The sequence below is a fragment of the Microcaecilia unicolor genome, chromosome 8, assembly GCF_901765095.1.
Source record: "Microcaecilia unicolor chromosome 8, aMicUni1.1, whole genome shotgun sequence".
NCBI lineage: Eukaryota > Metazoa > Chordata > Amphibia > Gymnophiona > Siphonopidae > Microcaecilia > Microcaecilia unicolor.
The window spans coordinates 241913074-241937365 of NC_044038.1; the positions used below are offsets into that span (position 1 = coordinate 241913074).

At 43.9% G+C, this 24292-nt stretch overlaps 1 protein-coding gene across 1 annotated transcript in view; it reads right to left on the reverse strand.

Moving 5' to 3' along the window:
- LOC115476308 (RNA-binding protein Raly-like) overlaps positions 1–22911 on the reverse strand; it is a 99938-nt gene extending 77027 nt beyond the window's left edge. Inside the window, exon 1 of the mRNA XM_030212605.1 lies at positions 22826–22911. The gene's annotated coding sequence lies outside the window, so the exon portion shown is untranslated. The remainder of the gene's footprint in view (positions 1–22825) is intronic.
- Between the last annotated feature and the right edge of the window lie 1381 nt (positions 22912–24292).

The following is a 24292-nucleotide window of genomic DNA, read 5'->3' on the forward strand; positions in this document are numbered from 1 at the left end:
AAGAATCTAATGAAAGCTAAGTACTACCTGGAAAATACGCTGTGAATGTAGCATATATATTGGTAACTGAAATATTTAAAATGAAAAAGCTATAAAAGCTAAAAAATATAAAGAGGTACATCTAAGGATTGATGAGGATTGCGTTGCTACCCTTTATAGACATATGCTTGGCTCATTTAGCCAAATTAGGGGAAAAGTGCGCTGATCTGACGGATCCTACTATGCTCCGTTGACTCAATTGACCTTTGAATAACTATGTGAATGTGAATAGTCTGAAGTCATAGGAGCCGACTCTGTGGGTGCTTCAGCACCCCCAATATTGAGAAAAGTGTCTGTATGTCCCTACGTTCCTGCCCGTAACCTCCGCTCACACGACAAATCCCTCCTCTCAGTACCCTTCTCCACCATAGCCAACTCCAGGCTCCACTCATTTTGCCTTGCCTCACCCTATGCCTGGAACAGTCTTCCTGAATCCCTACGCCAAGCCCCCTCCCTACCCATCTTCAAATCCTTGCTTAAAGCCCACCTCTTCAATGCTGCATTCGGAACCTAACCTTTCGAACATATAGGTTGCCCCAATCTGTCTGACCTATCTGATTAACTGTACATTTGTCTTTTTAGATTGTAAGCTCTTCGAGCAGGGACTGTCCTTCCATGTTAAATTGTACAGTGCTGCGTAACCCTAGTAGCGCTTTAGAAATGTTAAGTAGTAGTATGTGTCCAGGGAGGGGTTATTTCCATTGGGCTTAGCACCCCCAATAATTTTGAAAAGTTGGCTCCTATTGTAACCCCGCCCCTCTCCTGAGTGAACTCCCAAAATCTAAATAACTTTCTAAAATTCTTTTCTTAAACAGTCAGGGCCGAGTACCATAAATGCCTGACTCAGGAGAAAGGGAAGGATACAAAAAAAAAATATTAATTCAGATGGAATGAATTTTTCAGGAAAAAACAAATTTATTGTATTAAAGTTTTAACTTCAGTGAACACAAGTTTTGCAACTCCTACTGCAATCACTCGGTTGCTATTCACATCAACTTAGTAACATTCAGCATACAGTTACAACTTAACATCATGGACTTTTACAAATTTGGATAACCTTTACCTCTATCATTTGATTCTATGTTTAATTCTGTTTCTTTCCCCAGCTTCTCTCCCAGACACCACCTCCAGCAATTAAACAGTATCAGATAAGTATCTATTTATATGTGCACATATAACAAGTCTAAACTGCCTATGTCAAATATTAAGAACTGATCCTTTGTTTTTTTCTCTCTCCTCTCTCCTGCAGGTTCTCCAAACTACACAAGGTTAGTATAAAAGTTTATTATTTTACTCTCTTGACTTTACTGGTTTTGTTTTGATGATTCCAGTCCAGCGGATCACAGATGTGAAAGGATACTTCAATTCCCGCCTTCTTCTTCTTTCCTTTCCTCTTTTACACGTTGGGTACCATATGACTCACTGCAGTGATGATCTCTGGCCAGAGTGCAGGTTTCAGGAACTGAAGCACCTACTAACCTAAGCTTCTAAAAATCAACAATTGAAAACCCTAAACTTAACTAAACCACTCAACACGTTTTCTGTAGGCACACTTAAATGTTGTCCCTAACTAGCTAGCCCAATTAAAATAAACATATAATTATTTTTCCCTATTCTATTCCCTCCCACAGTTATCCCATCAGAAATCAATTCAATAACCCCTATCCTCTTCCAGTATTAACATATTCTGTCACCAGAATTAATAAGATACTCAATTCTTACAATCAACAGGGCTCACTGCATACTCAGCCCAACTAGGTGATCCTTAATCAAACACTTAAAAGAAGTGTTTTTTTATTCCCTCTTATCTGCCAGGACTCTAAATAACAGCTTTTACAGCAGTTTCAGATTTATTCTAAATCCAGATTTTTCCATGGCAGAATTAGTCAGGAGCTGTGCTACTTACTGCCCAGCCTGGTCACATACAGATCTCAGTATCATCAGTCACCACACTTTCATCATATTACAAATGTGACAGACTGCTGAAACACTGTAGCTACCAGCAATCACCTCTTTCCTAAATCAGTCACCTTAACCACAGAACATATTCTCTTTAAAAATAAACTTTCTGTAACACACAGCTGTACTCAGTTAACATACATCCTACCAGCTTCAACCTTACCTCCCAACTGCCCAGCAAGCCGTTTCCCAGACAACCAATTGCTCAGCTGAGTGATGTCTGAGAATGATGTCACTGAATAGAACCTTTAGTCAGCCCAGTTGAGATTATTTAACCCCTTGGGTTACATTCGGCCTAGCCAAATAAAAAAAATGTAAGCAATAAACATTTTTTTTTCATTTCACCCACCTCATATCCTCCCATCTTGATATTAAAACATTCTCCCTTTACATCAAACTTTTATGTTATTTGAACTCTACTGTACTACATGATAAAATGCTCTTGCAAGAATTTAGAAACTTTTCCCTTTGTGGTTCTCTCAGATATTCGTTTACCCAGCTCCACCCCGGTAACAGAATCACAGACTTTGTTTTGTTCCAACTCATAAGGAGCCCGATTAGTAATGATAAGCCAAGATGTCTCAGGCTGTTCCATCTTGGTCTTATCCAGCTCCTTAGACAATTGTTCACGTTCTAAGGATTCAACATCCTCTGGCATTGTCATATCAATAGTTGAACAAGGGATATTTTCATCAACAACCCAATCAATTCGTTTTAATTGATTTCTATGTAATACTTTCTCTTTCCCACAACATGTCTGAACTCTATATACGTTATTGCCAACTCCCAATCTTTCCACCACTTTATATGGTTCCTTCTCCCAAATATTTTGCAGCTTATGGCGTCCCCCAAAATTTTGCTTTCTGATTAGAACCCACGCTCCAGGTTCCAGTATCTGTCCGCAGGCATGTTGATCATATGCTCTTTTCACTTTCAAACCGCTTTGCTCTGAAAACTCTTTAGCCAGGTCACGAGCAACTTGTAATTTCCCCTCATCTTCTTTAATGTTTTCTTCCACTGTAGCTGGTTCCGTGGTGGTTTCTTCCACCTCTGTTCCGGCCCCTGGGGTCTCTAGCTTCGCTTTATCCCCTGCTGCTGCAGCTGTTCCTGGACTGCCTTCTGTGCTCCCTTCCGAGTTTTCAGCCCCCTTTTCATCAGCTTTTACTTCGTCTTCCTCCTCATCGCTGCTGAATTCGCCTTCACTGCTCTCGCTGCTTGACTCCTTCTCTTCTTCTTTCTCCTTTGCTTCTTTTTCTTCAGTTTTTACCCCAGATTCCCCTTCCTTATAGGCACTAGGTGACCTTTCTTCTGTCCCCTTTTCACCATCCTTCCCAACACTGTTTGGGGTCCTCCCCCCACCATACTCAGTGCTGGGGCATCCTTCTTCCTTGTTTTTACTACTGGGGGTCTCTGCCCCATCCTTCTCATTGCCAGCAGTCACCATCATAATGCATGCGGTCCTTCCCTTCACACTATGGCATTTACCTTTGAAAATTTTCTCGGATAATGGTGGTATGGTATGTTTTTTGTTCCCCGTCATCTTAATAAAATCTGATCGTTTAGTTGAATCATGTTCTTTAAACTTTCTTCTCTGTATTATGTCGTGCCAGATTCGTGTAACTCCAGCATTTTTCGAGCCTGGGGACAGCAACGACAAATCTTTGAATAGCCCCTCCAGTGACTGCAGCACATTCATTCCCAAAATTCCAGGGATACCATTCTCTTCTGACTTGTTAACCTTTAAATTGTCTCTCACAATGAAGATGCAGCAGGATGGAACTCTCTGACCTAAACACTCTACATCTGCTTCAATGCATCCCAAAACCGTCAAGTCAGTACCATTAGCTGCTGTTAAAGTCACCCAGCTGGCATCTTGCAATTTGCTGACATCATTAAAATGCTTATAAAAGTAACTCGCCACAACAGTGGTGACATTCGACCCGGTATCTATTATGCATTGAGTATCAATCCCTCCAAGAGACACTGTCACCACTGGGCTGATCCCAATTGCTTTCTCCTTGAAATTCTCCCAGTGTGATTCAGGGTTCCCCTGTGCGTTTTGTGTTCTTACAGTCATTTTCTGTTTTTCTTCTGGAGTAGCAGATTTCACCACAGCCTTTCCTGTTCTCTCAAGATTGGTAGCACTTGCACTCGTAGATGGCTGGTCATCTTCCCCTATGCTTCTAGCTTGTGATATCCCTGAAGTCACCCTTCGCTCACTTTGACAGAACCTGGCTATGTGCCCCGGTTCCTGGCATCTGTAACAAATTAGCATCCCTCTATCATTACGCACAGGGACTCTCTGTCTTGTATTCCTGTATGCCTCTGCACTTTCTTTTCTCCCATCCTCCGACCGGTATAGGGTCTCTTTTCGTTGGTGTTCCAGTAGCTCATCTTGCTTCTTCCCCATCTGACCCAATAATCTGGTTATTTCTGTCAGTGCTGAAACCAATACCCCCGACTCTGATGGGGTCGACTGTGTTTCACCACGTCCTCTCTGTAAAATTCTCACGCCTGTAGATCCCATTTCCGGCATTCTCTCCTCTTCTGACCACCTGATGGCAGCCTGCATTAAGTCTGTGAATCTAATTTCAGGGTTCTCCTCCCAGCGTCTGGTCATCTCCCTTCGCAGGGTATCATCCCTCAGGCCTAGCAAAAATTGCTCCCTCAAGGCACTTTCTGGACACCCTACTCGGGTGACATCTCTTGCACGAATGGCATCTAACTTCTCCTGGAGCTGGTATGCAAAAGCTCGGATGGTCTCCCTGTCCTGTTGCCTCCTTTCGTAAAATTCCCGTATCCTCAACCCCAATGGGACTTTGTCCCCATAAACTTGCAGCAGTAACTCGAACACTGCATCTATTGTGCGTCCTCTTTCCCGAGCCATATACTTCACCGTGTCCTTCGCTTGTCCCTTGATATGATCCTTCAGGATCTCTAACTGATCTTCTAAAGGAACACGGAGAATCTTCAGGGCGGACCTGGCTGTCTCCACCCACTCCTCCACTGTCAAGTCACCGGGACGGGTAGGAAACCCGTAGAAATCAGGGATATTCTTCTCCTTTTGGATCACTACAGTAGTGGGTTGCTGACTTGGCCCACTCTGTCTCCAGCCTTCCATGGAATTCCTCAGCTCGGTGATTTGTCTCTGCAACTCCTCCATCTTCCACTGTTGCCTGATGAGAGGGGACCAATCAGAAAGCAAAACCTCCCCTCCCCTTTTTAAGGTCAATTCCCTGCTCAAAACTGTATTAATGCCAACTGAACAATTATCTTTACAATAGTATATAAACACCACAAGGTTTTCAGAACAGATATTTTCACAAAATTATATAAAAGGGATCCGCGTTCACCCTATTGTGATGAATAAGGTGAGGTCGGATCCTGTCCGTGACGCCATTTTGTAACCCCGCCCCTCTCCTGAGTGAACTCCCAAAATCTAAATAACTTTCTAAAATTCTTTTCTTAAACAGTCAGGGCCGAGTACCATAAATGCCTGACTCAGGAGAAAGGGAAGGATACAAAAAAAAAATATTAATTCAGATGGAATGAATTTTTCAGGAAAAAACAAATTTATTGTATTAAAGTTTTAACTTCAGTGAACACAAGTTTTGCAACTCCTACTGCAATCACTCGGTTGCTATTCACATCAACTTAGTAACATTCAGCATACAGTTACAACTTAACATCATGGACTTTTACAAATTTGGATAACCTTTACCTCTATCATTTGATTCTATGTTTAATTCTGTTTCTTTCCCCAGCTTCTCTCCCAGACACCACCTCCAGCAATTAAACAGTATCAGATAAGTATCTATTTATATGTGCACATATAACAAGTCTAAACTGCCTATGTCAAATATTAAGAACTGATCCTTTGTTTTTTTCTCTCTCCTCTCTCCTGCAGGTTCTCCAAACTACACAAGGTTAGTATAAAAGTTTATTATTTTACTCTCTTGACTTTACTGGTTTTGTTTTGATGATTCCAGTCCAGCGGATCACAGATGTGAAAGGATACTTCAATTCCCGCCTTCTTCTTCTTTCCTTTCCTCTTTTACACGTTGGGTACCATATGACTCACTGCAGTGATGATCTCTGGCCAGAGTGCAGGTTTCAGGAACTGAAGCACCTACTAACCTAAGCTTCTAAAAATCAACAATTGAAAACCCTAAACTTAACTAAACCACTCAACACGTTTTCTGTAGGCACACTTAAATGTTTTCCCTAACTAGCTAGCCCAATTAAAAAAAACAGATAATTATTTTTCCCTATTCTATTCCCTCCCACAGTTATCCCATCAGAAATCAATTCAATAACCCCTATCCTCTTCCAGTATTAACATATTCTGTCACCAGAATTAATAAGATACTCAATTCTTACAATCAACAGGGCTCACTGCATACTCAGCCCAACTAGGTGATCCTTAATCAAACACTTAAAAGAAGTGTTTTTTTATTCCCTCTTATCTGCCAGGACTCTAAATAACAGCTTTTACAGCAGTTTCAGATTTATTCTAAATCCAGATTTTTCCATGGCAGAATTAGTCAGGAGCTGTGCTACTTACTGCCCAGCCTGGTCACATACAGATCTCAGTATCATCAGTCACCACACTTTCATCATATTACAAATGTGACAGACTGCTGAAACACTGTAGCTACCAGCAATCACCTCTTTCCTAAATCAGTCACCTTAACCACAGAACATATTCTCTTTAAAAATAAACTTTCTGTAACACACAGCTGTACTCAGTTAACATACATCCTACCAGCTTCAACCTTACCTCCCAACTGCCCAGCAAGCCGTTTCCCAGACAACCAATTGCTCAGCTGAGTGATGTCTGAGAATGATGTCACTGAATAGAACCTTTAGTCAGCCCAGTTGAGATTATTTAACCCCTTGGGTTACACTATGTCTGAAGTAGTGCTCAAATAAAAGCATTTCAGCATGTAAGTGGAACTGTTTAACAAGCCACTGACCCACCCACACTCTTCCCCTGGCCACACCTCCTTTTCAGTTGCGCTATGGGATTAGGCACCTGGTGTTATCAAATAGCGCAGGCAGTTGAGCGCGAAAACCACATTAGTGCCAATTAACTCAATAATTGATTGTTCAGGTCAATTAATTGATAATTAACTGCTCATTAACCAATTTGTTCATGGGCACTCTGGATCCGCGCTGAAATATTGGCACTCTAAATAGAATCTGGGGGATACCTATACATTCAAACATGACGGGGATAATTCTATAAGGAGCCACCTACTTTTAAGCAGTAGGAATTTACATAATCGTTTACACATGTAGGAGGACTGAATGAAAGGTAATGCCTGCAGCTCCATAATTCATCAACAGATGGCAGCACTGATGCAAGACATGCATTCATCTGTTCAGTCGTAACTATGTCTGGTTATTTATCCAGATGTTGGCAGTGAATATAGGCAGCATCTGGATAACTTTTGGTGACTGTCGAACACCCAGATATTCATTGTTAGAAGCCAGTACCCCTAAAGTTTTATTTATTTATATTCATTGTTGTATTCCTATCACTTTGGGCTGAATATTGTGGGGGGGGGGGGGGGGGGGAGAACAAACAGCAGAAATTGCATCATTCATTCTCTCAGTATGATTTGCAGCACCTACAGGCCCAGTTTACATTCATAACTTGCAGTCAGAGTTTAGGGCAGGGGTCAAACAATGAGAAGAAAAAGGGAGGGGAAGGGGTCTTGAAGAACAGAAATATAAGTGTTTTTTTCTTTAAATGTTGAGGCTTCGTGGGATTGAACAAAAGAGTGAAGTGGATTCAAGGAGGATATCAAGGAGTCTTTATTGTAAACAAGTTGAAAAAGGACCCAACACGGCCGTGTTTTGGCACAAGGCCTGCCTCAGGGGTCTGGGAAATCTCTAATGGTACAGCAAAACTTCTAACAAGAGGAGATTATTGTCAACATCCAAGCCGTTGAATCCTTAAGGGTACAAATACACTAAACTGCAACGTCCTCCAACCAGCTAGGGTTCGTGACACAAATGTTCACTTTTTTGTTCACTGCTCACGGTTACATGAAGTTGCTCCTCCTTTGCTCTTGACTTGTCGAGGCTTTGAGGGAGACTTCTGCCAGGCCGCTCCCTGATTCCGGAAGATCTCACAAAGTAATTGCCATTGCTCAGCTTTTGTCACCCATGCAAAGTAGAAGCCTGAGCTAACTGAGACCTGCAGGGTAATAATGTATTTGAAAAAAAAAAAATCGTATAGGAAAACATATCTTATTTCTCTGTTTGCTGTCAGGTTAACACAGTAATAATCCTCTGTAAGTGGGCTGGTGAGTAGGGCGCTCCAATGACCAGGACCCTGTGAAGGTTACAGTTCATCATACCATCACTGCCACTTAATCAATAGCATATGATAAAGCGATAGACTCTTATCTTCTCCCCAGTCCCTCTGCTCTCTACAGCATTCATTTCCCTTCCAGTGATAACCTCTTATCAAAGCAAGACAAAACACCAATCACCAGCAGGAATTTGCGATTTGGCAGCATGCCATGGAGTTGTCTGACCTCTGATGCATCCCGAAGATGACTGACAGTCACACTGGGCTTTATTAAAGACTGCAGAAGTGACTGTCTCAGCAGCTTTATCAGACGATTCCCAACCACCTAATCATAGGCTCTGGTCTTATTATTTCATGTTGAGTCCTACTAAATTAAAAATTAATTTGGACTTTTTCTGTTAATAATAGGTAAAAACAGAATGCTCTGGTCTACTAGATGTATCAAGAGGCAGAAGGTAACCTGTTTACGTTGTGCTACCAAGTCGCGCTTCATTTGGAAAGTGCTTTTAACCAGTTGTGATTTTTCCTGAGTTTAAGGACCGTCTGCTAAACAGGCAGCCACACGACTGGGTTAAGGTAGTTTTCCTGTTACTGCAAGTTATTTAATTTTTCTGAATTTCTCTGTCGGGGGGGGGGGGGGGGGGTGTGCACAAGGGAGAGTGGGTGCGGAAGGTGTTTGGCAGTTAAAGCGCTGCCCTTACCGTACATTAACTACCTAACTCAGAGCTAATGTGGGACCATAACTATCTCCTAAATAGGAGGGGGTAAGTGTTTCTGTGTTAACTGGAAGGAGGTACCTGGGATTAATCTGAATGTTACTGTACAACCTGCAGTAAGAAGAGTGGGAGGGTCCCTTCTTGATAAAGCATTAGTTTTGGGTTTGCTACATATTAAAATCCTGCATTATAGCACGTTAAGTACAAACCTTTAATGCACTTTAGTGGAAGGCTCCTTAATTAGACTTTCTTTAGAGGAATCTTACCTGGTGTCAGACTGTCCAACCTATGATGCAAGTCAGGGGCGGAGCTCAGATGTGGACCAGGGGATGCATTTCCTCTCCCTCCCCCCCCCCCCCCCCCCGTCGTGTTACTTTTGCTGGTGGGGATGCTGAAGCCCTGCCAGCAGAAGAAATCCACTGCCTCAGGACAGGGCCGCCGAGAGGGGGGGCAAAATTCCCCAGGCCCAGGCCTCCAAGGGGGGCCCGGCGCTGGGGTCAGGCTGCCGGCGCTGCAGTCCCCAGTCTCACCTGCCTGCCTCCTCGGCTCCGGGCCCCCTGCATTTGAAGCGGCAGTCACAGATCGCCTCCCTTCGGGCCTTCCCTCCCTGTGTCCCTCCCTCGTGGAAACCAGAAGTTACATCAGACGAGGGCAGGACACAGGGAGGGAAGGCCAGAAGAGAGGCGATCTGCGACTGCTGCTTTGAATGCAGGGGGCCCGGAGCCGTGGAGGCAGGCATGTGAGACCGTGGACTGCAGCAGTGGGGGGAGCGACAGGGGGCGGCAGCGGCAGGGGGAGCGACAGGGGCGGCAGCGGCAGGGGGAGCGACGGGGAGCGGCAGGGGGGCGGAGGCGGGGCGACCTTGCCCCGGGCCCGGCCTAGTCTCTCGGCGGCCCTGCCTCAGGAACAAGGAAGTCAGCGGTGTGCCTCCAGCTGCTGATGCTGGTACTTCCTGAGCATGCTCAGTTTTGCTTGAACTGGGCATGCTAAGTGTGTGCTGGCATCAGCTGCTGGAAGCGTGCCACTGACTTCCTCATTTGTGAAGTAGCATGAGGGGGAGGGGACAGCTCAGGCAGTGGATTTCTTCAACTGGTTGGGTTCAGGCAACCTCCAAAGCTGCAACACCCATTCAATGGCTTGTGGGGATGCTGAAGCCCTAAGGGGGGGGGGGGGCCCTGCCCCTATGGTTAAACCACTGGTTTTGGTCCTCTGAATGTTGCTATTGAGATAGACATTGGGAAGCCACTGCTTGCCCAGGGACTGCTAGCCTGGGATTTTGCTACTAATTGGGTTTCTGTCAGGTACTTGTGACCTGGATTGGCCACTGCTGGAAGTAGGATACTGGGCTAGATGGACCATCAGTCTGACCCAGTATGGTTATTCTTATGTTTTAGGTTATTATGTGTGGGATATATCTATTGGGTTTACTGATGTGAGATGTTTATATTTCTGTGATATACATCATTGATTCTTGTCTTATTGTGATTTTCCTGTGTGTTCTAATGTTGTCATTAATTGTATTTGCTTTCTTTATATGAACGTTTTAAAAGTGTGTTATTAAAGGGATGTTTATTTACTTTTTCATTTGCATTTATTTCACCTATAGGTCAGGTTCAACAACTTATTGTTCTATTTATAGCTCTGTGGTTCTTATATTTAATCTTCCTTTTCCCTTTCCATTTTCCTTCTCAATTTATCAGTAGTAAAATAAGCAATACGTAAGTGGCCTCCTCTCCTTTTCTGCCTCAAACAAGAGGGAACAAAAGCCAGCATGGCAAGGACTTAATGGTTGGGTTTCTCTTCATTAGAAGTTGCAAGGTGAAATGACAGGATGAATTCATTGACTGCCTTCCAGCTGACAGAGAGAGGCCTCCTGTGAGACTGGTAATTTGCAAGACAATGAAAACAAAATAAAATTCAATATATGGGAAAACGGCAATGCTGAATTGGCAGATGAGCTTGGTATTCATTCTACATTCAAGCTAAGAGAGTTACCAGAGCAAAATGGAATGGTGTTAGGTACATAAGACTTGCTGATGCTGAATAAAAAATTATGTGATGTGCTTAATGGTCAGTGTTCTTACAGTCAGAAGTAACCTGTTACACAGCAAAGTGAATCACACAACACCTCGCAGTACAGTTCCGTTTTCTGTATGCCAATATCACCAAGTTGTGCTTCAATGCAAAAGAAAAGTATAATTCTTTTTTGTAACATTTGTACCCCGCATGTTCCCACTCATGGCAGGCTCAATGCGGCTTACATGGGGCAATGGAGGGTTAAGTGACTTGCCCAGAGTCACAAGGAGCTGCCTGTGCCTGAAGTGGGAATTGAACTCAGTTCCTCAGGACCAAAGTCCACCACCCTAACCACTAGGCCACTCCTCCACTGTTGCTACTATTTGAGATTCCACTAGCAACTATTCCACTAGCAACACTCCATGTAGAAGTCGGCCCTTGCGGATCACAATTGTGGGCGTGCAGGACGTCAGACTCACAGAAACAGAAGCCTGCGCAGCCTTCTACATGGAATGTTGCTAGTGGAATAGCAACATTCCATGTAGAATCTCCAGTAGTATCTATTTTATTTTTGTTACATTTGTACCCTGCACTTTCCCACTCATGGCAGGCTCAATGCAGCTTACATGGGGCAATGGAGGGTTAAGTGACTTGCCCAGAGCTGCCTGTGCCTGAAGTGGGAATCGAACTCAGTTCCTCAGGACCAAAGTCCACCACCCTAACCACTAGGCCACTCCGCCAGTCACCATAAATTGTGAATTTATGGTGCAAAAGCCCACCGGTGAGAGGGCAAGAAATGACACATACCAAGCAGGACAGGAAGCTGGGAGTTATCATTATGCACGCACGTGGGTCAAAGTGCAAAGTGTCATAGAGTTCCAATGCACAGGAAGATGGTGAAGCAGGTATGGGAACCGAGAGGGTTCTGGATAGTAATTGGGATGGTTATTAGTATATTGATCTACGTGCCAGCTCACTGATAATTTAAACATATACCAAGCCTTGGTACCAGTAGATAAAAAGTCATACCTCCCAATATTGGCACCTGACTGGTTAAATGACCCATAACTAGCTATACGGTAATATTCAGCAGGGGGCATAACTGGCTATCGTCCATTGAATATTGCTAGTTAGTGGCTAGTGGATAACCAGTTATATTGGGCGATATAACTGGCTGTCGATTTTTCAGCCTGAGTTTAGTGATCAAATATGGCCGCTTGAAAACGTGGGATAGCTTTGGCCGGTTTCAAGATAACTGGATAAGTCATAAGTACATAAGCACTGCCACGCTGGGAAAAGACTCAAGGTCCATCAGGCCCAGCACTCCGTCTCCGACAGCGGCCAATCTAGGCCCCAAGAACCTGGCGAAAACCCAAAATTTAATAACGATCAATGGACTTTTCCTTCAGGAATCTGTCCAGACCCCCTTTAAACTCAGCAAGGCCAGCTGCCGTCACTACCTTCTCCAGCAATGAGTTCCAGAGTCTAACCACGCGCTGAGTAAAGAAAAACTTTCTCCGATTTGTTTTAAACCTACCACATTCTAATTTCATCTTGTGTCCCCTGGTTCTATTATTGTTAGAAAGCGTAAACAAACGCTTCACATCTGTCCGCTCTATCCCGCTCATTATTTTGTAAATCTCTATCATATCACCTCTCAGCCACCTTCTCTCCAGGCTAAAGAGTCCTAGCCGTCTTAATCTCTCCTCATAGGGTAGTTGTCCCATCCCTTTTATCATTTTTGTCTCCCTTCTCTGCACCTTCTCCAATTCCTTTATATCTTTTTTGAGATGAGGCGACCAGAACTGAACACAATACTCCAGGTGCAGTCACACCATGGAGCGATATAACGACATTATAACATCCTCATGCGTGATTTCCATCCCTTTTCTAATAATACTCAACATTCTGTTCACCTTCTTAGCCGCCGCAGCCCATTGAGCTGAAGATTTCAACGCCCTATCCACGATGACTCCCAGATCCCCGATTACCTACTTAGCCAGTTGTGTTGAAACTGGCTAGAAATAAACCAGATATTCAATGCCGGTCACCGGAAACGGGCCGGCATTGAATAACGAAGGTCAGTGCTCACCGCGGGAGTTAGCCAGTCTAACTGCTGTGGTCTGAAAATCGGCCTGCTAGTTTTTATACCCGAGGGCAAAGTATCACTGAACCCTTTATATATTCCACAGCCCTGGTTCTTGAAATAATAGAAGCTGCATTGTGTTCATCAGCTGATAGGTAAACGGGTCCCTTTTTCTAAGTTCAGCTCCTCCCAGATATCCCAGTGATGTTTTTAAAAAGCTATTGTACAATGATACAGCAGCCTGTACACGAAAATTAAATTAAGAAAAAAAAATAATCCTTGAATACTTTGTTTTCGTTCTCTGTTTTCCTAATGCAACACAGGGGCTGACTGTGATCCACCTTAACAATTAACCCCTTCTCCAGGCTTCGTTCCTTTTCCCTCACGGCACCTTATGCCTGGAATAGACTTCCTGAGCCTAGCTCCATCTCTACCTGTTTTCAAATCTATGCTGAAAACCCACCTTTTCACCACTGCTTTTGGCTCCTAGCCACTACTCAATTGCCTCTCCTTGTTCCTTCTCACCCAGTACTTCCCTCGCTCTTAATTGTCTTGTCTGTCTGTATTATTTTTAGATGGTAAGCTCTATTGAGCAGGGACTGTCTCTCTATGTCAGGTGTTCAGCGCTGCGTGCGTCTGGTAATAATAATAACAAATAAATCTGGCCCTCCAAAGTAACTCATTACTCTTGGCAACAGGGGGCTTATGATTTTGCATTTCAACACTATCACTCCAACTCGTATTCTCATCTCATTTTTCTCTTACTTCCCTAATCTCTGCCTGCAAAAGCATTCACTTAACTTCCCTTTTTCCTGGCTCCGCTCTACGCTATGATTTCACATACTGTAGTCAAAAATTTCTAAGGCTTCTTCCACTAGGTAAATATTTTCCTCCTTGAATCACCGCACCGTGCTGGAGTAATTAAAAAGCCAGATGTCAATTTATCAAAATCATTAGTCACAGTTAATACTTAATTAAAATGTGATCAACATCCTTGTAAACACTAATGACCAGGGAAAAACAATAAAGGGCATTAATTCTGGACAAACCGTCATCTTATGGAGAAGTGCACAGAGTAGACTCTGATTTTGCTTTATGGTGACCAGATAAACCTCCTCACAGTGAGCTCCGATGCTTAACCGTAAACGTAGCCTATGTCACGGTGCTCAACAAAATTACATGGTTTATGAAACTGACAGAGCTGTGTCTGAGAAATTTGGGTATGAATAGATAAGTACGTAAGTGTGCATTGTTTGGGAGTTTTTTTGACTTATGTGAGTTTTTTCGGAAGGCGGTAGGAGCCTATGATGTTGGCCACTTCAGTGGAGTCCTAATGTGAGGTTCCCTGGGCTGTTGAGGCTATTTTACATTTACAAATAAAAATTTAGTTTAGGTCAAAGTCCTACGTCCAACTATTGAGTGAATAAAAGAGTGATATTTAGGATTTTTGATATATTTACACTCTTTTGCAGTTGTAATAGTGTTTGAATGTTGTAATAAGCCATTTTCCAAATGAAAAACATGCTATAAACATGGAAAATGCTCTATAAAATTATCCCAACAAGATATAAAGTTAGAGATTACAGTTTCAAGCTGTGGAAAACCCACAGGTAATTCCTTATAGTCCAGGCAGATCCACATCCAGGGGAACCATCAACATTGTTCTGTTATGAAGCTTTGAAAAAACAAAGCAAAACCTGTGAGTTTATAATTTTCCACAGAGAGCTCCTTAATAACTATTCCACACACCGCTCAGTGTCATGTTTAGAGTGACAAACAGCAACCAAGCGTTTTAATTGCTTATTAATATTTCATGCTTCACTTTATTGCATTCTAGCAATCTGAAAATTAAGTATGCAAATGAGCATATTGTACTGCTTTAAGAACAGAATGGGCTTGTTTCTTACATGGAAACCAGCTCCGTTATGAACCTCTGTACATTATCATCCGTTGCCAGCAAGCCACCCCACTTTCTATGTGATTACAATGCAAAGAGACACCTCATCCAAGGCAGCTAAGGGAGCTGCAGTCTCACATACCTCTATTAAACAACATTGCATAATAAGAGTTAAGCATCCTTTTATTTTGCATTATTAATTGGAACTCTGGCCAAACTAAGGGCCATAAGTCCATAAGTATTGCCATACTGGGAAAGACCAAAGGTCCATCAAGCCCAGCATCCTGTTTCCAACAGTGGCCAATCCAGGTCACAGATACCCGGCAAGATCCCAAAAATGTACAAAACATTTTATACTGCTTATCCCAGAAATAGTGGATTTTCCCCAAGTCCATTTAATAAAGTCTATGGACTTTTCCTTTAGGAAGCCGTCCAAACCTTTTCTAAACTCTGCTAAGCTAACCGCCTTTACCACATTCTCTGGCAATGAATTCTAGAGTTTAATTACACGTTGAGTGAAGAAACGTTTTCTCCGATTCTTTTTAAATTTACTACATTGTAGCTTCATCGCATGCCCCCTAGTCCCAGTATTTTTGGAAAGAGTAAACAGACGTTTCACATCTACCCGTTCAACTCCACTCATTATTTTATAGACCGCTATCATATCTCCCCTCAGCTGCCTTTTCTCCAAGCTCCAAGCTCGCCTACACTTAGTGCACATGCTAACCATGTAGGCGCCTATAGGGATATTGTAGGCACGTACATGGTTAATCCGCGTTAAAAATGTTAACACGCCTATAACACTGCTTAGTAAACAGGAACCTAAGTGCTGGGTCCCCAGTATAATATAAAACATTTCAAAGATTCCATAAATGGGGCCCCGTGTGACAATGCACAGAAGCATGGGTGTCAACTCTGTGGGTACTTGAGTACCCCCCAATATTGATCAGATGAGCTCACTTTGTCCCAGGAGGGGTAATCAATAGAAATCAAACAAAATAAAACATGGAAAAGAAAATACGATGATACCTTTTTTATTGCACATAACTTAATACATTTCTTGATTAGCTTTCGAAGGTTGCCCTTCTTCCTCAGATCGGAAATAAGCAAATGTGGTAGATGATATATAAGTAAAACATCCAAGCATTTCATTGATAGTCTAACAGGGTGGGTGTGGGTAGGAGGTATGCATGGGAACATAAATTGTGATGGATTTAGCATCCTTAATCATTCTGAAAAGTTGATTCCTATACACAGAGGGTGGGGAAAAAGACAGACATCTGCAGGCAATAATGGCTTTGGTCTCCCCCTCCCCCCACCGCAACACTCTTCCTTCTGCCAATAGCTGACTTATTAGGGCAAAAATATGCCTTGAGAGCCATTGTAAAGAAATTCTGCTTCTAGATATTTTCCCCCTTTATCCTAAAGCCTGACAATTCGACTTATAGACTTCCTCCTATCAATAACATATCGAAACACATTTTCCCCCTCATTTTACCATATTGGCTATTTTTTCTTTTGTTTGGGTCTCTGTTTTCCTTACCAGCTTTCCTTAGCTTTTCCAAATATGTTCCTTATCTTCCTCTTTTTTTGTGATCTCTTAATAGTTCTATTTTAATTGAGGACCACAGTGACATCCTTTTCCTTTTATTTTTATTTACTTTCCTAACAAAAAAGTTAATTGCTCTTAAAATATCTCCTTTTTGTTTTTCTTCTTCACCCAGGTGTTCCCATTCAGCTCAAAACTCCTTGAGCTGTTCCTCCATCCCAACAGGTTTAGTTTTCCTGAAGACTATAACCCTGGATGTTGAATGAACCTGTCCGCGTGTGTGTTTATATTGAATCACATCTGGTGATGCCTGGAGGCTAGATGATCAGAGAAATACTCTCTCCATTTGTAAGCACCAGGTCCAGAATAGCCCCCTCCTGGATGAATTCAATTACCAGTTGCTGGAACAGTTCTCCCCATAGAGAATCCAGTATCTTGCTACTTTTAGACAGGGCCGCTGAGAGGGGGAGCAGGGGGGGCAAAATTCCCTGGGCCCGGACCTCCAAAGGGGTCCTGGTGCCAGAGTCCCTGGTTTCACCTGCCTGCCTCCTCGGCTCCGGGCCCCCCCACATTCAAAGCGGCAGTCACAGATCGCCTCTCTTCTGGCCTTCCCTCCCTGTGTCCCGCCCTCGTGGAAACCGGAAGTTACATCAGACAAGGGCGGGACACAGGGAGGGAAGGCCAGAAGAGAGGCGATCTGTGACTGCTGCTTTGAATGAAGGGGGCCTGGAGCCGTGGAGGCAGGCAGGTGAGACTGCGGACTGCAGCGGCAGGGGGAGCAATGGGGGGGGGGGGGGGTGGTGGCGGCGGCGGCGGCCTTTTCCCGGGCCCAGCCTAGTCTCTCAGTGGCCCGGCCTTTAGATGCTACCACAGCAGGGAATCAATTTCTAGTATGCTGAAATCACCTATCAGTAATACTTCCCCTTTCAGAGCAATATAGTAAATGTCTTCAATTAAATCTCTGTCCACTTCTTCTGCCTATGAAGAAAGTTTGTGAATCACACCCGTCTAAACAGATGTTCCATTTCCTCTTTCCAGATTAACCCACATAAATCTTGCAAATCTGTTGCTTTGATATCATCTTTAACCTATATTTTTACTCTGTCCTTCCTAAATAGATTAGAGCCCAGTATAACTAATATCCTGGTCATGTGAAGTGACTTTTGATAGGATTGAAGGGATTCCTATTTATTTATTAACAGTAACTTGTTATATCGCCTTTACCTAGGCAGTTTACAATCTAAATAAAACATAAAATACGAAGAAAAGGAAAAAGGAACCACAATAAATTGAAAACAAAGTAGTCAACATACATTCCACATAAATTAAAAGAATACCCAAAAGAGGGGGCTAATTGTAGACGGTAAAGGGGAATCGAGGAATGACTGGGCAAAAAGGGGAAATAAGGGATGTTGAATGAAGCAGCAGTGGTAAACAGCAAACATCTATTCTGAGAGATTAAAGGCTTGGTGAAATAGCTGCCAAACCTTTAAAGCTGGCTTGAATTTTTTGAAGGCCAGTTCTGCATGGATATCGTGAGGGAGGGAGTTCCAGTTGGAAGCAACCACAAAGAAAAAGGCACAGCGTCTGGTGGATTCTAGGCTTGCCCGTTTGGAGTTGGGTAGAACCAAACAGTAATCATTAAGTGATCCTAATAGACGTATGGGCGAGTATGGAATGGTGAGATTAGCCAGGTATTGTGGGAGATCCAACAGAAAGCCTTGAAGTTAAGAGTTTGGAGTTTGTGTGTAGTTCTTTGCTTGATGGGAAGCCAATGGTACTTTTGAAGCAAGGGGAAAACATGGTCTGACCTTTTAGCATGACAGAGAAGCTTAACTACAGTGTTCTGTAATGTCTGTAAAATGCTTTAAGGAATATCGAGGCGATCCTAGGTAGATGATGTTACAACAGTCGATTCTAGAGATAAGCAAGGAGAGGATAAGCGAGTGAAACGTTCCATGGTCAAAATACTTTCTGACTAGCCTAAGTTGTCTAAGAATGAAGACACCTATTTTACATAGTTGGCATATCTGGGCAGAAAATGTAAGGCGTGAGTCCAGGGTGACACCACGGTACTGGATTGAGTCTACTAGTAGTATAATTGTATAATTTGTGCCAGTGTGGATAAGTAGCATCAGATTTAGCCAGTAGGCTTGGTGAGTCTCAGCAAACTCACTGTACCGTTAGAAGGGAGCAGCAGCAGTGAAGGGTAGAATGACTTTTCTGCTTTTCCCCTGCCTCTCTATTGGTTCCTCATTCCCTTTCCCAGTACCTCAACACCTCTCCCTCTCTCCAAGGCAGACCATAGCCAGTCAATTGTCTGGAAGGGGAGGGCAGGAGCAGTAGTCAAGACAACACAAGCACTTCATGTCTACCCTGCAGCGCTCTTCTCCCAACCCAGAGTGTGCAGGAGAGGATACCGGAGGTGTACAACGCAATGCTTGACGATTTGTCTTTCCAGAAACACAATATAGTCTGATTATTCACCCTTGTTTGCCTGTTGGGCTGCTTTCTTGAAGTTTTACATTTTCCTTGGTTAGTTGTTACGCTTATAATTATGCACTATTGTTTTAGGCCACTTTAAGCTTTTCATTTAAATTTCTATTTGACATTCTATGCACTTGGATTTATGTTTTAACTTGTATAATGTCAAGATTATTTTTTTTCAAATTGACAGCCTGTAATGATGCTAAGTAAATACATAAAGAAGAAAACCAGCAGCAAACAGTCAGATATCACTTCCTACTGAAACAAACAAAACCTGAGGAAAGCTGCAGATATTTCATCACTAAGTTTGTTGGCTCTGGGGGCTCAGGATACCTGGTTCTCAATTAAAAAGTTACATGCACACAGCAAAGCACTGAGAGCAAAGAAGGGGAAATAGCTTATCAAATAAACCAGCTCTGGCCTTGGGCTCGTACTGAATTGACTATCAGTATTTTCAAGGAATTCTTGCACGTATGCCTATGTGTCAAGCCGCACTCTTACACAATAGTACAGCAAAAGCAGTCCAAGGCTCAGCCACTTTGGTACGTACAGCAGGAAGTGCCTGTCTTTGAGCAGGAGACAAACAGGTAGGTTGGCCAATTGATTATTTAGCTGGCGTAGACACAGGGCCGGAGTTAGTTGGGTGCAAATGGAGCAATGGCCCTCGGCCACCGTGCTAGAGGCAACACCTATGCCTGCTTAAAGCTGAGGAAGATGCAGATTGCTGGTAGATTCTGGGGTCCCCTCCCAGGTCTCTGCCTTGGGCTTCAGGATGATGTAACACTGGCCTTGTTTGGATGCATTTTTAACCTGACCAGATTAGCTGCCAAAACAAATTTCTATGGAAGACAGTAGCATATCTGGAAACTTCTGAGTTGAAGTCACCTTGAGATACAGTATGGATTAAGGGGGAGGCACATGTCAACTTTCTTTCACCCCCCCCCTCAATACCTTCACTTATTCTTTTCCTCTCTACCCTACCTAGCCTCAGGGATGGCACCAGCATTTTCTCCCCCTCCCCAGGCTAGACCCCAGCATTCATCCTCTTCTTCCAGACCCAGCTTCAGCCCTCTCTCTTGTCCTTGAGCTCAACTCTTCCCCCCTCTTTCTTCCTCAGGGAAGCCACTGGTAAAAATGATGCCCTGGACAAGAGTTGCTTTTGGTGTACCTTCCTTTTCAGGGTCCTATGCTGACAGACTCACAGACCGAGTCTTAAGAGTAATATGACTTGAACCAAACCGATATGGATTTTGCAATGCCACAGTCAGTCACTAGGGCTTTGATGCTGCAGGTTCCAGCCAGAGACCAGTTTCCTCAGTCTCACTGCAGAGAAGCAGCCTCTGTTTCCTTCTCAAGCCAGCCCCTCTCCTCCTGGAAGCCTGCAGGGAACAGACCCCCGTAATGGGAGAGAAATGACGAGGCCGATACTGGACCAGAGCAGAGATAAGTAGCTGTACTCCATATTAATTTCCCCTTTCAACAACAAGAAAGGAGAGGGTGGATGAGAATAGGAAAAATATATGCATATTTCCCTCCCTCAAATTTACTGCTCTTTCCTCTCCCAGGGTTCATCTTTGTGCAGAGATGTGTTTAGGCACGAACATTTACACCAGTTCTATGACTGGTGTTATGTGGTCACACCTAAAATACATACGTACATTCTCATGCATATTCATTATGGAAATCTTGAAAACCCAACTGGGTTGTGGTCCTCCAGGATTGCGATTGCCCACCCCTAGCTTAGAGAACAGTAGGGGCAGAGGAGACATGATACATATATTGAAATACGTGAAAGATATTAACGAACAAATTAACATTTTCCAAAGATGGGGAAGCTGTAGAACTAGAGGACATGAAATGAAGCTTCAAGGAAGGAAATACTATTTCACAGAAAGGGTGGCCTTTCCAGTGGAGGTGTTGGGGACAAAAAGGCATAGAGAAGCCCTACATAGCAGGATGATGGAATCAAAGTAATTGAGTATTTTCACTCATAACAACACTTAAATGACTTTTATACTTCAAAAAAAGCAGAGGTGGGGGAGGGGGAATGGGGTGGCATGTACAACCCTGGCCACCTTTCTGGGCTGACTAGCTGGACCATGCTACTCTTTTATCTGCAGTCAGTTTGACAGGGGTCTCTACTGTCTGCAGTAGGAAGTTGGATAAAATAGTTGAGTGGTACAAAAATCAGGGCCTAAGAAATTAGATGAAAAAACCTACAGCTAATTGAACAAGAAAGTCAAAACTCCAAGTCATTAAGAGAGTTTCGTGGTTCAACTTGTCACATTTGCCAGGTGGGGAACAGCAGGACCGAAAATGCTTCACCCAAGGGTACAAAGCAGCGACTGATTCAGCTCTCTTTACACAGCCATCCAACGGACCCAAAGCAGACAAAGGGGGTGCAGAGAAAGGACATCTGTCTTTATCTTTTCTTTGGCTCATCATATCAAAAAATATGTCAAGAAAAAAGTGAAGCAAGGAGCTTGGAGCTTCCAGTCACTGGTGCACGCTCGGAATGTTATGCTTACTTACTGTCTTTATATGACACTATTAAAAACGGCCCGTTTCTGACACAAATGAAACGGGCGCTAGCAAGGTTTTCCTCGGAGTGTGTATGTTTGAGAGAGTGTATGTGAGAGAGAGAGAGAGTGAATGTGCGAGTGTGTGTGTGAGAGAGAGAGTGAGTCTGGGTGCGAGTGTGTCTGTGAGAGAGAGTGTGTGTGTGAGAATGAGAGTGTGTGCAAGTGCGTATGTGAGACACAGTGTGTGAGAGAGAGTGTTTCACACAGTGTGTGAGAGAGAGAGAGAGAGAGAGAGTGTGTGAGACACAGACTCTCTGTGAGACTGAGTGTATGAGACCAAGAGAGTGTGTGATACAGTGTGAGACATAGAGTGTGTGAGAGACAGTGTGTGAGAGTGAGAGAAAGACATTGACTGTGAGAGAGAGAGAGAGTGTGTGTGACAGAGATACCTCCCCCCCTCTCTGGTGTCAGGCCCCCCTCCCTCCCTCCCTCTCTCTGGTGTCAGGCCCCTCCCTCTCTCTCTCTGGTGTCTGAGCGTTGCTGTGCAGGACGCTGAGCTCTGGCTGTGCTTCAAGGAACTGACCAATCCTATTTAATAAAATGCACCTCCAACATTCTGAAGCCGAGAAACCTCGTGTGGTTGGTCACTTCTGCTTGTGACGAACCCGGAAGTACGTGATGTCAATTCAGGAGATGGATACAGAGAGCAGGAATGCCTCAGCCATGCAGTCAGCTTCAGAATGTTGGAGGTGCCTTTTATTATATGATTTTTATTTGATGTTTTATATGTTTTTCTATATGACACCTTTAAATGATGTTTATATGTTGTCTCTTGATAGACTCCTGATGCAGGCTTGATAGGCCGAAACACAGCTGTGTCGAGTCTTGCTCATCGACCACCCCATTGCACTTTTATATTTGTTTTTATTTTTTGTCTACCGACCATTAAAAGTTTTTTAAATTGGATTTTTACCTGAAGCGTCGTCCTTTTTATTTCATTTTTTTTTTTTAGTCATCTTCGCTGTTTTGTTTCTGTTTTGCGAAGATTTGTTTCTTCTGTTTTTTTGCATTGCACGCTCGGAGTGGCCATGCTGGATCCTTCATGGTAAAACATACTAATGTAGCCCTGGGGGTCTGTCCTGAGAGGGATCCAGGGCATTTAAGTGGGAAGGGGCTGGTGCGCCACTCTCACTTATCTTTGGGCAGGGGAAAGGTAAGTTTCGAAGCCCTACCTGTGTAGGCTTTTGCTCTGACACCCTCTTCTTCAGTAGGCAGGCCCAGTCACTCTTGGGAAAAACACCACCATCCAGTCTGAATGCCTGTTAAAGCAAAAATGAGTCTTTACCGAGGAGTGAAATTAGATTAGGAACAGAGGCAACCAGCAAATACAGTCCAGCAGTAAAACAGGTTAGAGCAGTGGGTCCCAAACCTGCCCTGGGATGGGCAATGAATATTTACGAGATTGATTTGCACGAACTGCTTCCAGAGAATGCAAATTTCTCTCATGCATATGTTCCCCCAGGACAGGTTTGGGAACCACGGGGGGGCTAGAGGATCTCAGAACACACAGATGATCCTTTAGCTTCCTGGTTCTTTCTAACGCATTTTGTACGTACGATTTTTATTATGATGTAAACTGCTTTGTACTATTTGTGTTAAGCGGTATATGGCATAGTATAGACATGGGCGGAGCATGGGCAAGGCTGAAACTTACATGAGTAACTAGATGAATACTGTAAGCTATGCACATACCTGCAGCTCTTATGCACTAACTAGCCGTTGAGCCTGTGAAAACGGGCTACTTTTGGAATGGGGGGTTTCCGAGCCCCCCCCCCGGAGTCGCTGCCGCCGCCCCTCCACCCGGCCCGAGCAGCACTGTAAAACTTACATCAGCATGCAGCAGCAGGCACATCAGCAAAGCTGCCGTCAGGGCAGGCTTCCTTCTCTGCCTGTGTCCCGCCCTCGTGTGATGTAACGTCGGCGAGGGCGGGACAAAGGCAGAGAAGGAAGCCCGACGGCAGCTTTGCTGATGTGCCTGCTGCTGCGTGGTGATGTAAGTTCACAGTGCTCGGGCCAGATGGAGGGGCGGCGGCGATTCTGGGGGAGGGGGAGCGGTTCCGACGTCTGCAGCATGCCAGTAGAGACTTCCGTCTCTGTCCTGCCCCCGTCACACATATTGATGCAGGGGCGGGGCAGAGAGGGAAGTCTCTACTGCGCATTTGCGAGTGAGTACGGTCACTCGCCGTTTATATGTTTGATACTGACACCTTAAAGCTGGCAAAAGTTAAGCACATATATAGCTGCTTAGGTTGTTACTCTACAAAGGAAAGTAAGCATCTACATTGCTTTGTAGAATACAGGTGCCTTCTGGGTGCCTAATTTTAGGCAGGCTGTTACAGAATTGCCCTCAGAATGGGCAAAACTCCCATCCTCTTCGGCTTCTGTGCCTTCTGGCTTGGCTAGTAGCCAGTTTCCTGTGAGCAGCCTCGTCTCCCTTCACAGGTTTCTCTACTCTGGCAGCTCCCCGAGCCTCTATGGCTCCTTGACTTCCTGCGCCCTCCTCCAGGGATCTATTTCGGAGACAGACTCCAATAACAGTAGACCTCTTTCTGTAGCCTCAGACTTTCTCTCTGGTACCGCATACAGTTCAAGCTTCTCCTACTTACCTACAAATGCACTCGATCTGCAGGCCCCTCATT